The 17,364-nt window shown below is 35.5% G+C and overlaps 1 pseudogene; it reads left to right on the top strand.

The window, feature by feature from the left end:
- The first annotated feature begins 2,267 nt into the window (after positions 1-2,267).
- Positions 2,268-2,445, top strand: LOC150095941 (U2 spliceosomal RNA; annotated as a pseudogene).
- The last annotated feature ends 14,919 nt before the right edge of the window (positions 2,446-17,364 follow it).

The following is a 17,364-nucleotide window of genomic DNA, read 5'->3' as shown; positions in this document are numbered from 1 at the left end:
TCCTTCTCATAAATTTTATCTTCCACATTGGATAGGCATAAATGCGACAGAAAATACCAGTGCCGGCGAAAAGAGGTCCCATCAACGGGCGCAACTAGGTTTGGGACGCAAAATGTAAAAAAATTAAAAAAAAAATAGATATAAAAGTTCTTTATTTTATATGTATTTTTAAATTTCGGCAATACGCCGCTTTAGACCCACAAATTCTGCAACACACTGCAACTCATTTTGATGGGACAGGCGCTTCATACCCTTGTTACTGTAGTGGAAAATGCATTCTAACTACAGTTTATAGATAATGGAATTTTAAAAAAAAAATAAAATTGGAATAAAAACACATTTTTGCTTTATTAGTATTATTGTAATCAATACCAACGACTAATTTTCTGGACATTCGTAAACACTATCTTGAAATATATGTTGACGCACCCCCACCTCTGTTTTAGACTGAAACATACTAACACGCGGCTGTCTTTCTCTCATGCTACTATATAATATAGATACATACTTAGAATTCACTTTACGTAAGTCTATATATTGACATTAGACTTATTGGCTACAATATTTAAATTATGAACACGTCTCTGTCGCAGCTTACAAGTCTTAGAGCAGTCCTCAGTAGCTTACGAACCAGCAAGAAACTTCATAGCAAATGCGGCTTTCCATTCTTATTCCTGTTTTTTTTTTCTTATTATTAAGATATTTCATTATGTACGTCACTAATTATAATGTTTTTCATTTTATAATATTGTATCCAATTCCTCTAATAATTAATGTGGCATAATACGAAACACATTTCTGGTATCCAGAGAAGGCCTACGCAACGATACTCAGTAACATTTATTGGAGTTATTTATAAAAGTCAGGAATACTGTATGTTGTTACTGTTATGACTGGAAAAGAGTGATCGTCACTATTTTCCGGCGATCGCCAATAGTTTGTTAATATGAAATATTTCTCTTAAAACACATTCGGATGTCATATTTTTTGGTGTAATGATAGAACTGATTTTCAGAAACTTGTACTTGGTTTGGATATTATAATTTCTCTAAGGGACCCGGGAACTAGGCTACGACATTGTTAGTAAACTGGAGTTATAACTTACAGCGCTTTTGAGTTTTAGTACGTATACCTGTGCGGAAGTGACGTTACTTTTATCATTTCCGTCCAGGTAGTGGATAAGCGTAAAAACAAAGGGAAGGAAAAAAATCCATTTAGAGTTTTACAAAATTTGTAGATGTTGAAGCATGAAAATAAAAATTTTTATAGTGTTTTACATTTTTCTATTTGTGATTTCTATTACCTTCTCATAATACTACTACTTGTCGAAAACTAATTTATAATAAATCCGGTCAAACTTGCTAATGGCATTTTATAGTTAATATTCTCAGAAAGATCATGCGTTAATATAGTGCTTTTTCAAACTGCTGGTCGTGACACGTTAGTGGGCCATGAAATAAGTTAGTGGGTCGCGAGTAATATTTTTTTTTTTTCAATTGAAATATAATTTAAAATACATGCGGGTGTATCTCACAGATTTCTTAGCGTTAATACGTTCACCCAGGGCTGTATCCAACGTTTCTTCCCTCAAGATTGACGGTATCTTATGTCCCTTTACCATTTGAGCGGGCATACATTTTACAAAGTTTCGAATATCTACGAGTTGGAATGTTTTCGATTAAATGCTAATTGTGAAATTAGTAGTGTCTTAGTGATTGTTTATTATTATGCATAATCATGTCATTTTCATTCCAGTCCCTAATTTTTAGTAATTGCCGCTACCTATAATAAGTAGACTGTAATTGTTTCCTATACAATCAAGCTGCTTGTTTTAACTAGTCGGTCAACTTGGTTGACCGACTAATTAGTGTACCCACTCTCGGGCCAATAGACTGAGGGTTCGAATCCAGCTGTGAGCATAGATGTTTGTGTGAGACAACCTCCCTCTTATTGGAGGCCTGATGTGGCTTGAAAAAGAAGTTTAGTCTCTGTAGCCAGAGGTGGCTCTAGAGACCAAACATATTTTATAACATGTGTGTGTGTGTGTGTGTGTGTGTGTGTGTGTGTGTGTGTGTGTGTGTGTGTGTGTGTGTGTGTGTGTGTGTGTGTGTGTGTGTGTGTGTGTGTGGAGTGTTTCAGATCTCACCGATGAAGAGAGCTTACCCCGGAGGTGAGGGCAACAGGTGAAAAGGTGGAGTAAGCTACAAGAACTTCGCCGCTTTCCAAAAATCAGTTTAATCTTTCGGGCCGCCCCCTATCAGATATCAAAAGATTCTGTGCTTTTGGCTAAGATAAGAGTGTAGTATCTGATTTTATCATCTTTTTATCTGATATGGGCAACAAGATATTAAACTAAATTTTGGAAGACGGCAAACTACTCGAGGTTTGCTTCACCTTTGCCGCGGGCGTCTGGTAGATACTGTATATTAGGGTTACCAAGTAATTTTATAATTACTTGGTAACCCTAACACAAACCCTAATATATATATATATATATATATATATATATATACTGTATATTGGAAGTTTTTTTTTTATCTTGGGTTTATTATACGTTAAAAATACCAAGAAATTTTATACTTGGTTTTAATCCTTTTCCCAAGGATTTCCCCCAAGCTCAGACGTGAATATATTTTACGTACAAACCAGTTTTGCTTCCTTGAGAAAAGGATTAAAACCAAGTATATAATTTCTTGGTATCTTTAGGCTACGAGAATACATTCAGTTTACATGAAGATATATATATTTAGGTATACGACTAACCACCATACCATACAACGTTTGGATCATAAGGCCCTATTTACCAGAAATAATAATAATAATAATAATTTATTGTTATTAATTATTAAATTATAATAAGAATAATGTATTATTATTCTTAATATATGGAATTCGGATTCAGAAGAATCCGAATTTCATCAACCGCCCTGTGAGGCCGTTTAACTTTAATTGAAAAGCCCTTCGGTTAATCGCATTCGGTGATTGAGCTCACATCAGGAAACTGATACGAGAATTTGGCATTGGATTAGTCTCATGGAATTCACATTAATAGTCCTAGAGGCGTACCATGTTTGGAACTTAAATAAATTCTCTAATGTCTTTAAAGAAATTTTAGTATTAAACGAATCCAATATCAATTTCTCAGATAAGTTTCTGTTTAAAACTTGGTTTTTCAAAATGCTGCCTAACGTCTAAGTAAGTCTTCCTGAAAGATCCAACACGTTGATTTGCATTCGATTTGCAATGAAGTGCAATTCCAAACTATTAAAGCAATATTTTCATTTAACTGCTCCCGAGATTAATAATTTAAATGAAACTGAGAGGAGACCATATGAAATACACGCATTCCTAAAGCCAGAGGACAAACACATTCCCCTCAATGCTAACATTGCAACCGGGTATGCATATCCGGTATCTTATACGTTCTTTCACCATATCAGAGAAGAAATCCTGCAGGAATTTACATTCCATAAACATATAACCGACCATGCCCAACAAGTACTTCGACAGTTAAAACAGAACAAAACTTCAGCCACATTTGTGGGGATTCATTACAGAGGCCGAGATTTTTACGTGTGGTTAGCTCGCAATCATGGTAAAGTAGTAGATCGAGAATATTTCATTAAAGCTATTCATTATTTCCGTAAGAAATATACGGATGTCATATTTGTTGGCGTTAGTGACGATAGATTTGATTTTCAGAATCTTGTGCAAGGCCTGGACATTATAATACCACCATCGTCTTCCGAACCAGGTTATGACATGGCTCTGTTGGTAAATTGCAATCACACCATCATGACCTATGGTACTTTTGGTTTTTGGTCAGCATGTCTGTGTGGAGGTGATGTAACATATTTTGCCGACTATTTAAGACCAAGAAGCGACTTCCTTTATAATCTACCATTTAATATGCTTTATTTTCCACACTGGATAGGCATAAAAACACCCGGTAGTAAAAATCCTTTAATGAATTGGTGATATTTCTACATAGTAAAATACTGAAGTAAATATAAAAGCAAATAAAACATATCTGTATACTTGGTTGCTTCATTTCTTCATAGAAAGATATATGATTAGTCTAGATATATTCGCAAAAAAATCGATACTTTTGCTCTATAGCAGCGTTTCTCAACCTTTCTAAGACCAAGGACCAGTAAAATGCTGAAAACACTTCCACGGACCACTAAATTACAGATACGTAGCTTGGGGAAGGGAGGGGGGATTCGCCCCGGGCGGCACTTTTTTGGCGTTTAAGAAATCTTGCCTTACTGTCTATAAAAAGCAACTCAGTGATGAAATAGACTTCGACAATGTCATTGACTATTTTGCGAACGAAAACGCAAGAAAAATAGCATTTTAAAATGTTGGAATTAAAGTTTTCCTTCAAAAATAAACAGTGTTTTTATTCTATTTCCCTATACGTCATTTTGACTTTTTCGTAATTTTTTTAAAAACCTAAGTAGGAATTACCAACATTTCGGAAAAAACTGTGCCATTTATAATATAATAAATCTAAAAGCATGTTTATACATATGTTTACCAATTCCAAAGAAACATAATGCACAAGAAAAAAACCATGGATAACTCAAGAGGTAATTAACCTTATTGATGAAAGAAGAACATGGAAAAGAGGAGCAAATGAAGAAGAAAGGTTATGATATAAAACTTTGGATAAAAGAATCAAACAGTTATGTAAAAGATTGAAAGAAAACTGGATAAATAGGTAGGCAGCGCAGTGTGATAGAAGAATTACAAAATTGGAACAAAATCAGAGAAGCATTGCGGAAAGTGAAAGAACTTAATGGAAAAACAAAACACACACAGTCTAATAACATCGAGGACAAAGATGGCAACATACTCATTGATAAGGAAAAGTTAAATGGAAGATGGGTGGAGTACTTATCAGATCTCTATGATAATGATAATGGTAACGTGTTGGATGATTCACGACATCTTAAAGTTAAACGTAACAACAAATACCACTCTACCCACAAGAAAGGAGGTAGAACATATAATTAAGAATCTTCCTAATAATAAATCCCCTGGGTGTGATAATATTCCGGATGAGCTGCTGAAAGCTTTGACTGGCAATAAAAACAACTATTTAGTGGAATCCATTCAGGATATATATAAAACAATAGAATTACCTGAAGTTTTTAACATCTAAACAACAGAAAGGCTTCAGAAGAGGAATGGGAACCATTAATGCTATCCTGGAACTAAAAATACTAATAGAAAGATCATTTGAAAGAAATAGGAACATTTACATATGCTTCATAGACTTTCAGAAGGCTTTTGACTGGGTAAAACATAACAAAATGTTCAATATATTAGATAAATTAGACATACAGATCATGTACTTAAGATTATAAAAATGATTTACACCAAACAGAAAATGCAGCTGTTTAATTCTAAGACACTTCGGTAGTGAAAATAAAAAGAGGAGTTAGACAAGGGTGTATCCTTTCACCAAATCTGTTTAACATCTGTAGTGAGACAGTGATGAAAATGATCCAAAAACAAAAAATAGGAATTAGTATCAATGGTATAAAATACAACAATCTTTGATATGCTGATGATACCATTCTAATAGCAGAAAACAGAAACAAATTAATCAAATTACTGCAACTACTAATTGAAGAAGGTAAAGAATTTGGATTAGATATTAATGCAAAAAAAAAAACAAATTTATGAAAATCTCAAAAGAAAGCAGATCCGAGCCAGAAATATTCATAAACAATATGAAAATTGAACATACAACAGAATACAAATATTTAGTCACCTACTTTACTGCATATGGAAAGCAAGATAAAGAAATAAAAATAAGAACAGCCATAGCTAAAGATGCATTCTGGAAAAATAAAGATCTGCTTAGAAGTTCTGTGAGTATCGAGACAAAGAAAAGAATGATAAGAACATTAGTGTGGCCAATTTTCATATATGGAAGTGAGACCTGGATATTCAAGGCAACAGATAATGGCCTTTGAAATGTGGTGCTATAGGAGAGCTCTGAAAATCCCATGGACAGAACATGTGACAAATACAGATGTCCTACAGAGAATGAGAACACAGAGATCTTTATTACAGGAAATGATCCAGAGAAAGATGAGATTGGCAGGACATGTACTGAGAGGTTCAACAGGACAGAGGATATTAACAGTTTTAGAAGGAAAAATTATGGGAAAAGGATCAAGAGGAAAAACAAAGGACATGGCTTGAAGATATAAGATCATGGGCAGGATCACATGACTATGCAGAAACAAAAAGAAAAGTCACCAACAGAGAGAACTGGAAGGACATGGTGCTGCACCCTCTCACTGAGGAAGCTACATGAAGAAGAAGAAGAAAAGCATGTTTTGAATGCATATGGAAACATAAATAATTAAATTGGAAATAAACGATTAAAAGTGTAATCATCACTGAACAAAGTTTTAATTTTTATTAAACGAATAAATAATATGATATAATTACTTTTCATGAGATGGTTGAGCTTCTCGGCCCTTGAAGAGTTGCTGGATATCTGGCTCAATATTGGTCAAATTCAGTTGAAGATCGGCACACACACACACACGAAGACGATTTCTGTATTTTGTTTTTATTTGAAGAAACGATGAAAATCCTGTCTCACAAAGAGAGCTTGTGGAGAACTGCATGGCGATTTTCAATGCTTCTTCAGATAATTCGGGAAATTCACTTCTCACTGAAAGTGAGATCCAAAATCGAGTCAAACCAAGATCACAGAACTGCATTTTAAGTCCACTGACATTTGAAAGTTAATTAACTGTTCTTTTTTCGATAACAAAAGGTCGTTCTCGTGACTACAAGCCTGAAATGGATCGCGAACCCACAGAAATTTCTTATAAAAGTTATTCGGAAAATATGTTTCAAAATTCTGTTTCAGATTTTTGAGGTGGTCACAAACCCTTTCCAGAAACTCAGAATCAACAAAAATATAATTTTCCACTTAAAAGGATTCCAATATTGGAGAAGGTCCAAATTGTCTGTCTTTTACATAATTAATCCATGAAACCATTTTTTTCTCGAATGCCTTTATTTTGTCGTAGGCATGAAGAACAGTTAAAGAATTTCCCTGAAGGGAGAGATTCAGTTCATTTAATTGCGAAAAAATGTCTGAAAGATAGGATAGTGTTGATAGCCATGCTTCTTCAACAAGGAGTGATGCAAAATCAGAATTACGTTCATTTACAAATAATAAAACTTCGTGCCTTAATTGAAATGACCTTGTTAGTACTTTGTCCCTGGAAAGCCAGCAAATTTCAGAATGAAGCAAAAGTTGTATATATTCACTGCCCATTTCATCGCGGAGTACTGAAAATAACCTGTTATTTAACGGGTCGAGGCTTAATAAAATTAACTAGCTTTACATTGTATTGCTATTATACAGTACAGTTTAAAATTCTGGTGGCATTCCTTTGGAGGCTAACGCTTCCCTATGTATGAAACAATGTACCCAATTCATATCCCGAGCTACTTCCTTGACCATAGAAACAACCCCACTATGCCTGCCTATAAGGGCGCGAGCTCCATCCGAACATTATAACCGCACGATACTCACTTTTATCTATTTCAAGGGATACAGACAACACTTTTGCTTCAGACAGCTGTAGAAAACAAACTACTTGATAGAAGAATGACTTGCAATTTTACATCGATGCTTATGACAGATAAAACTTAAGAAAAAAAAATCTTTCCGATAATGTTGCCATCTATGGTTGAGGCCGAGAACTTTTCAGACCACCCTCATATATATATGAAATCGTTAATAGCGTTGAATTCAACTACTAGAGATGGTTAAGGTGGAGATGGCCGCCTACTTATCACAAATACATTTGGTTGTAATCACATATACATCTAGCTATAAATATGAATTTGGGTAATTCGAAGTGTTGATGTCAGGGCTAAATCTCATGGCGACAATTAATACTGATTAGTTATTTATCGAAATTACTTTCTGCAATTAAAATGTAGAAATTTAAATGAAATTTGGTTTCCAATTTCTGTATCTTCTAGTATTCTTACAAGGTTCTTACCAGTATTTCATTTGTCGTATAATTTCGATTCAGGAGTAGAAAGAAGTTTGGAAATATAATTGTAGTACAGTGACTACTGTAACTACCATTATAGTTGTTGCTGACTGCAAAAAAAGTACGCTGACTAGACTGCCATCTCTTTCAAGCAGAAAACTCTTATCATTGAAACATGGAAACAAGGACATATATATATATATATATATATATGATGTATGTTAAAGATACCAAGCTATTTTAAACCTGGTTTTAAGCCATTTCCCAAGTAAGCAAACAGACAAATAAGTCTGTAAATGTGAGTGTGTTTTTTATCTATACTGATATCCTTTATTTTATGTATTTATATCTCTTATTACTCTCTAATCTATTTCTTTTTTCTCTCTTTTATCTTATCGTCACTACCCACTTCTTAAATGCCTATGTCCCTTATACAACTCTATTAACTTTAAATTTATATCCTCCTATTCCTTATCTTTACCTCCAGTATTCCTATTTTTATTATACCAAGGATCTCTAGATATTTGTTTGAATTAGTGACTGCGCTTCAGGAAATCCTTTTATGGCATTAAATATTACTACTTTCGGGATATCATTCCTTACTCTTACATACAGTCGTGGCTATCCCTTTATCTGATTATCGTATTAATTATCTATCTTCCCCACTCACAAGCTCGGTTGTTTTTTTTTATAAACAGTGCTTCAGAGAACTAAAATATCAGGCAACACTCTATTAATATTTAAACAACAAAATTTTAATTCACATAAGACAAATTTTACACCACATTTTCAATAATAAAAGGAAACATCAGAATTCAAATCTGCTTAAATAGACTAGTTAAGTTCATGCATTTTCTCACACAAATCAAATCACATATTTAACTAATTTTCTTACTATCACATAAATCATTTATGCTGAGCAATGGTACTTATTACTTAAATGTTAACTCTTACTCATCGAACACATAAACAATATCTTTTACACACAATTGCTCTTTCCTTTCTATGCTGGGAATATTCTATAGGCAAATTCACCAATTCAGCAATCAGTTATGCTATGACTTAATTCAAAAACTACAAATTCCTGACACTTAATTACTTTATAATCTTTAACTATTAGATATGCTTTTTAGATCAGCCTCTACTTACAGTCCATGAGTAAATGTTTTCTTAAAAGCTCAAGGAAAATTACCAACCGGTCAACTCACTTTATAGCTGCTACCCTCTGTGTACTTGGCTTTGAACTGGATTTCCGTTCCGTGTCAGGTTTTTTAATCCCTCTTTACTCCGGCAATAGGTCTTCTGATGTCCTGCCGCACTTGGGCGAAGATTATCGGCTTGTGGAATGCTTGCATGCGCGTTGGATTAACGGAGCAATTTCTTCCCCTGACAACAGCTCCTAGCGAAGACTCGTCAATTCGTCGTCAACTATCAGCTTTGCCTGGCGGATCAGCTCCTTGTCATCTTTCTTTTAGATCACGGGCATGATTTCTCCTGAAGTCGCGTACTCGATGGCCTACATCTGCTGGACAACCGTTGGCGACTTCTTGATCACGACCTCTGGATCACTGACGAAAATTTCTCGAAGTGATGATGCGATCTTTTCGCCCACGCCTTTTATTTGGTCACTTCCGAATCCTTGTGTGGAGATATGTCAACCCCGAACATTTCGGCGAAATCCCTTGATCCTTTTCTCTGACTGACCCTTCCTTTGTTTTTCTCCTACACTCCCTAAATCCTATTCATTCTGGCAGCTTTGAAGCTTTTGTTGGTCCACCTAGCACTGACCTTGAGCTTTACATGTAGAACACACACAAAGTTTGACGTCTTTACAAAGCTCTAAATATACTGTTTACTAGTGGCAAGGTATTGCCTTAATACTACACCTTCTAGAATATTCCCTTATTTGGCATAGAGCAATATATAAATTCCCATTGGGATTATTTACATATAACATACATCTATTTAGAAGTCACAATTCTTACTCGGCTTGACTTTGGTAAACTTTACGTAAAAAATATTTAGATTTCTTATAGCTACATAAATATTTTTACAAGTAAATTTGCGCCTGCAAGTAGTGCAAGTCTGGGTGACCTGCAAAGTAGTGCAAGTCTAGGCAATGGATTAAAACTAGGTTTAAAATAGCTTGGTATCTTTAACATATATTATACCCAAGGTAAAAAAATTTCTATATCTATCTCTCATCCTGAGATTTTTATTTAATACGGTCAAAACACCTTATGGTAACTTGTTTTGGTAAAATACTTATAAATTCTGTATTACTAAATTCGTGGTATTTCTAAGCCTGGTTCCACTGATGAGACCTCAATAAAAGTCGAAACCGGTCTGGGTAGTGGCCCCTTGACTTTAATGCATAGCATCATGCATTTCCTCAAGGAGATGTACTTTGCATTCATAATATTTGCATTAAATATTAAGAATAGTGATCATAGCTTATTCCACCTTTACCATGAGTTGCCTCGACTTGCACTACTTTGTGGGTCACCTAGACTTGCAATACTTGCAGGCGCAAATTTGACTTACTTGTCTGTTTGCTTACTTGGGAAATGGATTAAAACCAGGTTTAAAATAGCTTGGTATCTTTAACATATATTATACCCTAGGTAAAAAAATTTCTCCATATATATATGTTAAAGATACTAAGAAATTTTATATACTTGGTTTTTTCCCAAGTAAGCAAGCTAAGTTTGCGCCTGAAGTATTTTCAGGTCTGAGGGAACTCGTAGTAAAGGTGGAATAATCTCTGATCATTTGCCTAAGTATCTCATAATACAAAGCACATCTCCTTACGGATATGAATAATGCTATGAATTATGGGAAGGGTCGCTACTCAAACCAGTTTCCCTGTTTAGGTGCGGGATCACCGCACGTAAACAAGTGCGGTGACCGCGCACACTTCTTCTCGGTGACAGGCTTACCCTGTCACCGAGAAGAAGAACTCTCAGCGTTTGGCTCTACCCAGCGGCAGGCTCATCCCACCACCTAGCAGAACCGCTCTTATTTCATCTGAGGGGTAACAGCAACAGCCGTGCCTCAGTTACCTTCATGGGCAATACATCATTGCCATCCATTACCCCTCTATCCAACAGCAACAGCCAAGCCTCGGTTAGAACTTCATTCGCTGCAGCATTGCTATCCATCACCCAAGCTTCCAACCGATTTCAACCTTTATTGAGGACTCGTCAGTGGGAGCCAAACTCACTGACGAGGTGGTGATACCAAGGTTGAAGTAATACAGAACTTATATTTACCTATACGAGTTGCCACAAGATGCTTTGAGCTTATTAAATAAGAATCTCAGGATGAGAGAAAGATGTAGAAAGTTTTTTTTTTTTTACCTTGGGTGTACTATACGTTAAAGATACCAAGAAATTTTATGTACTTGGTTTTAATCCTTTTTCCCAATTAAGCAAACAAGTACTTACAATTTTTTTGGTATCTTTAACATGTAGTGCACCCAAGGTAAAAAAAAAAACTTTCTATATATATATATATATATATATATATATATATATATTACTATTTTAATTAATATTTAATTATTACTATTTTATTAATATATAAATAATTAATAATAATTAAATTAATCAGTAAATGAAATCAATTCGAACAGTAATTAGTAAAGCAAACGTGTTTATTTTTTTTCTTACCACAAACAATTTTTATTCTATATTATTATTATTATTATTATTATTATTATTATTATTATAGAAAGGCAAAAAGAAACTACTTAACAAAACAACATGAAACAAACCTGGCATCTGATCAACGAGATGCTAGGTTGTGCTTCCAATACCACCGCCTCCGAAACCATAAAACACAGCTGCATGAAAGACGCTAAATCTATTCAACTAGCAAATGACTTTAACCAATACTTTGCAGACTCCATCCAAGAGCTTCACAGAAATATTTCCCTAATCACAAAACGTGATCCTCCACTTGGACCACAATCAAAACAAACATTTTGGTTCCCAGCCATAAAAGTAGCAGAACTTTTCTCTGTAATACAATACATGAAACCAACAAAGGCCCACGAATTGGTGGTATAAGACCTAAGGATATCAATCAACACGCAACTAGCTTAGGCCCTATCCTACTAAAATTAATAAATAAAATTTTTAAAACAGGACAGATATCATGTATATTAATGACTGCCATAATCACACTCATATACAAACATGGAAAACGAATTTTAATCAGTAATTACAGACCCCATAACAACACTCCCAATTATTAATCAAATTATAGAGCGAATCGTGCTAAGGAAACTCGCAACATATAAAGAGAACTTTCATATTATCACCAAAATACAATACGGTTTTCAGAAAAATAAGGGAACGACATCTCTCTTTGAAGACTTTACAGACGTAATTAATACCGCCTTAGATAAAAACGAAATTGCCATGGTTGTCTTTATCGATTTGACTAAAGCATTTGACACATTCACACATCAAATCTTACTAGAAAAGCCGACACATGTTGGAATAGATGGGCATCTGCACAAGTGGTTTTTATACCACCTTCGAAATAGAAAACATATCACACGTATCGGGTAAAACCGAAGCAAAGAGTTAGCAGTAACCTGCGGAGTGCCACAGGGAGCTGTACTCTCCCCAACTCTATTCAACATTTACAGGCACGATATTAATCAGCTACCACTCAAAGGTAAGATATTCCAATACGCAGACGATACAGCAATAATATCCATCCATAATAACGCAAACATAGCCCAAACAAATATGCAACATGACATAAACCTAATCACAGACTGGCTCACGAAAAACTCCATACACCTAAACTCAGAAAAGATAAAATTAATGACATTCAGAAATCCACTGACTCGATCAGTTGATAACCAATATATAACCATCCAACATCCACTTTCCAACATACAAAACAGACAGAACAGCAAAACCACTACAATCACTCATTTTGAAACAATACGATACATTGGAATTTACTTCGATGCAGATATGAACTGGAATAGCCACATAAACCATCTACACAACAAACTCCGAACAATAACTGGCAAACTCTACAGGTTAAAAGATATAGTTCCCACACGCCTAAAAACACTAATATACAAAGCACTATGCCAAAATATACTAAGATACGCTATAACAACGTGTGCTTTCCGTGCACCCTACAAACTAAATAGATTAATCTCGTTACAGTACAAAATGATAAAACTGATGTTTTGGGAACAAAGAGAAAATAACGACCTTATATACATTGCAATGTCAGAACACAAAATACTGACAGTAAAACATTTATGTCACTATGCAGCTTTGCTAAAATATTATTTCGATGTCAACTACAGGACAGTCAGAAATACATACCGCATAACAAGACCTCAGACAACTAATTATATCACATATAAATATAATAATCACTACGGAAGGCCACACTAAGCTTCTACATCCCAGGCATGCTAAATAAACTACTGTTTGAATACATGAACCTTACAAACGACAATAGCCTGAAAAGAGCCCTAAGGATATATTATGAACAAGAAACACGCACCCAAACACCTTGCAAACTTAATGAAAAATGATGTATTAAATGTATTAATTCAGGCTTTCCAGTTCGGCAACGCATCAAGACATTCCAAATGATAGTGCGCGCGCGCGCGCGCGCGCGCGCGCGTGTGTGTGTGTGTGTGTGTGTGTGTGTGTGTGTGTGTGTGTGTGTGTGTGTGTGTGTGTGTGTGTGTGTGTGTGTGTGTGTGTGTGTGTGTGTGTGTGTGTGTGTGTGTGTGAATTTCTCAACCTGCGACTATAGTGGATATCAGACCTATCAAACATCAGCCTTCTTCCCAACACAGCAATCAAAGCAATAAAGAATAATAACTCTGATGTCATCCTCAGATAGCTTAATAAATAAGCTTCGAGGATGAAAGCTGAGAATTTACATCTCAACTAAGATAAACAAAAAAAAAGGGGTGGAATCCATATATTACATTTAAGTGGCGTAGTTTTATTATTATTATTATTATTACGGGCGAGTCCAAGGAATCCTTAGACTCATCGAGGGAGGCCCTAACCATCATGTCCATCACAACTATTCTCACAGTATCTATCATATCCTGCCTTGAACTCATTCACTGTCATAGCACCCACAACAGACTCTGGCAGCTTATTCCACTCATTCACCACTCTAAAAGTAAAGAACCCAGCTCTAACACCCTTGTCCACACTCTTGCCCAGCTTCCATAAATGTCCCCTAGTTCTCCCACCACCAGTCCTGATTTCAAAAATATCCTCTGAATTAATTCTATAGAATCCCTTTAGCAATTTGAATGTCTCAATCATATCACCCCTTTTCCGCCTATCAACCAATTTCTGCAACCCACAAATCTTCAACCTGTTTTCATAAGGTTCATTCCATAGACCTGCTATCATCTTGGTCACCTGCCTCTGGATTCTCTCCACCTCCTCCCCATCAAGAAGAAACCTAGGTGACCATATCTGGGTACAGAAATCAAGATGGGGTCTTATCAAGGCTCGATACAGAGGAATAATAGTTACAGCGCTTAAATACGTTAAATCAAAAATTATAAATACACTACGACCCCCGTATCCGCGGTTAACCCCGGTCCGAAGATATTAACATACGAAAGGTCAACTTACGAAACTTTCATAGTGTCTACAAACATTCGGCTTTGAAATAATGTTGGATCTAATAACCACTTTGCTTGTGTAATTTTACATCGCCGAAATGAAGCCGTATGGCTCTTTCTTTTAGTAATAGACCGTTCGGCTGATCGCAGAGATTGTCCAACACCAGGGCAACTCGTTGCAAAGGTGGAGAACGCTACATACATCTGAGGTTTTTAAGATTCCATTCACATTCAGATAACTTTATTCCAGTATGTGGTTATAATTGTTCTGTTTTATTATTAGTTATTGTTGTTAATCTCTTATTGTGCATAATTTATGAATTAAACTTTGTCATAGGTATTTATGTATAGGAAAAAGCATAGTATATATATAGGGTTCGCTACTATCTGCGGTTTCTGGTATATGCGGAAGACGATGGAACCAAACTCTGAGGATACGGGGGTGGGGGGCTACTGTATATATAAGTCATTGTTATTGTATAAATGCAATGTTTTTCAACCGCAACTATAAATTACCAACTACATTAACTATTATTAATACATTATACAGAAAAAAATAAAGGAAAATTTGTACGAAAATTTCATTGTTATCAAAAAAAATCAGAACTATATCTGTTGTAAATATGTAATCATATGTAAATCACGTGTTGTAATTATAATTTTAATAATAAAAAAGGATTGAATTTAAAAAATATGTAATCAATGTATATTATATGTAATCAAATGTATGTAATGTATGTACCATATATAATTTAAATATGTAATCATATGTAATGATAATTTTAATAAAAAATCATAAACGCAAAATTATTATTATTATTATTATTATTATTATTATTATTATTATTATTCAGACACCTCCTGCAGTAAAGCCTCTACTAGACATATGTCACCTATACATTTTGCTATAATTATATTTAAACAGATATATTTTTCTAACTCATAACGCTACTGACTTCAAGGCTTCTTTTAACGCATAACGCTACTGTCATGATGGGTGAAGCAATACTGCTTTTCTTATTCCCCTTTATCTGTAAAGAGAAGTTCGTGGAAGGGTGTTTTGTGAGCCTTACGCTCGCCCTCTTGGAGCAATTTTGTTATGTTCAGCTGAGAGTAGAATAGATTTGGGTCGGTCTTTTGTACTATATTTGTAGTACTCTGCTTCGTTGTAATCGACAGCTTGAGAGGTCAGGGGGTTAGAGTGCGATCTAACCCGCTGACGAAGAATTTTTCTGCTAGATCACGAAGAAGAAAGGAGATGTATGGAATGCCGATTTCTCGATGGATCTGTGAATTTCTGATAAAACACGGGGCGTCCAGAATCATCCTTAGGCACTTGTTTTGGATTCTTTGTAGTTTTTGAAACATTTGATAGTGAAGTGTGACTCCATGCTGAGGAGGCGTAAGTGATAACCGGACGTATTACCATCCAGTAAGTAGTAGTTTGTTTTCTGTGTTTAGTTTGCTCTCGAGATTGATCAAGGAATAGAGTTGAGCTATTATTTTGGATGTCTTGGAGCATGAGAGTTTGATGTGACTGTTGAATGGGAGTTTTTTTAATCCAGTTGTACTCCGAGATATTTGATCTCTGTCTGATATGGGATTTTTAGACCAGAGAGCAGGATGTCTTCTTTAATGTGAACCTTCCTTCTAGAAAATAATATGGCTGAGCTTTTGTGGGGATTTACTTGAATCCTCCAGTCGGTGAACCACTTTTCCAGTGTATTGATACTGCTCTGGAGTCTGATGATTGCCAGACGAGGGCTGAGAGACTTGCTAGAATAGCGGTGTCATCGGCATACAGGGCCGTAATGATTGTTCTTGAGTTTAGATGGATGTCTGCCACCTCGAATGAGAACAGTAGCGGGACCAGAAGGTTACTCTGAGCCACACTTGCCAGAATTTTGCGTCTGGATGAGACAATTCCATTCAGCTTGACTCGCATGTATCTTTCACTAAGGTATGAATAAATTAGTCTTACTAAAGTCATTGGTATGTTGTTTTCTAAAAGCTTGAAGATAAGGCTTTGATGCCATACCTAGTCGAAGGCCTTGGCAATATCCAAAAACACCGCGGCTGTATGGAAGTGCCAGTTGAAACCATGGATGATGTGTTCCGTTAGCTGGTGAATCTGTTGTACTGTGCTGTGATTTCTGCGAAAACCAAATTGTTCATCTGGAATAATTTTAAGCTTATCCATTGCTACTTGTAATCTTACTAGGATGACTTTCTCTGTAAGAGAAAGGCTGGAAAGAAGACTGATTGGTCTGTAACTTTGGGGAAGTTGGGAGATATTACTTGGCTTTTTCAAAAGTATGATATCAGCTGTTTCTCAGGCTGTGGGAAAGTGGAGCTATAATATTCAATTGGTTACTATGGCCTTCCTTGGGAGTAATTTAGTATTCTTTTGGTGATGCCGTCGGGACTAGGAGCCTTTTTGTTATTCAAGTGGGATATAATATTGATTATCTCTGCTGGAGTAGTGGGGGTGATGAGATCTGAGTTAGCCTTAGGCTTTTCTAACCTGACGGTGGACCGTGTAAATGAGATTAATATTTAAGTTTTCGTGCGACGGGCTACACTGCTTTTCCAGGTTGTCAATTAGAGCTTTTGCTTTTTCTTCATCTGAATGTGCAATTCCATGTTCAGTTTGCATGGGGGCAGTGCTTGTCTTTTGTA

The sequence above is a fragment of the Typopeltis vanoorti genome, chromosome 19, assembly GCF_054136105.1.
Source record: "Typopeltis vanoorti isolate ZY-2024b chromosome 19, IOZ_Tvanoo_1.0, whole genome shotgun sequence".
Classification (NCBI taxonomy): Eukaryota; Metazoa; Arthropoda; class Arachnida; order Uropygi; family Thelyphonidae; genus Typopeltis; species Typopeltis vanoorti.
This window is presented reverse-complemented; position numbering and strand designations above follow the sequence as displayed.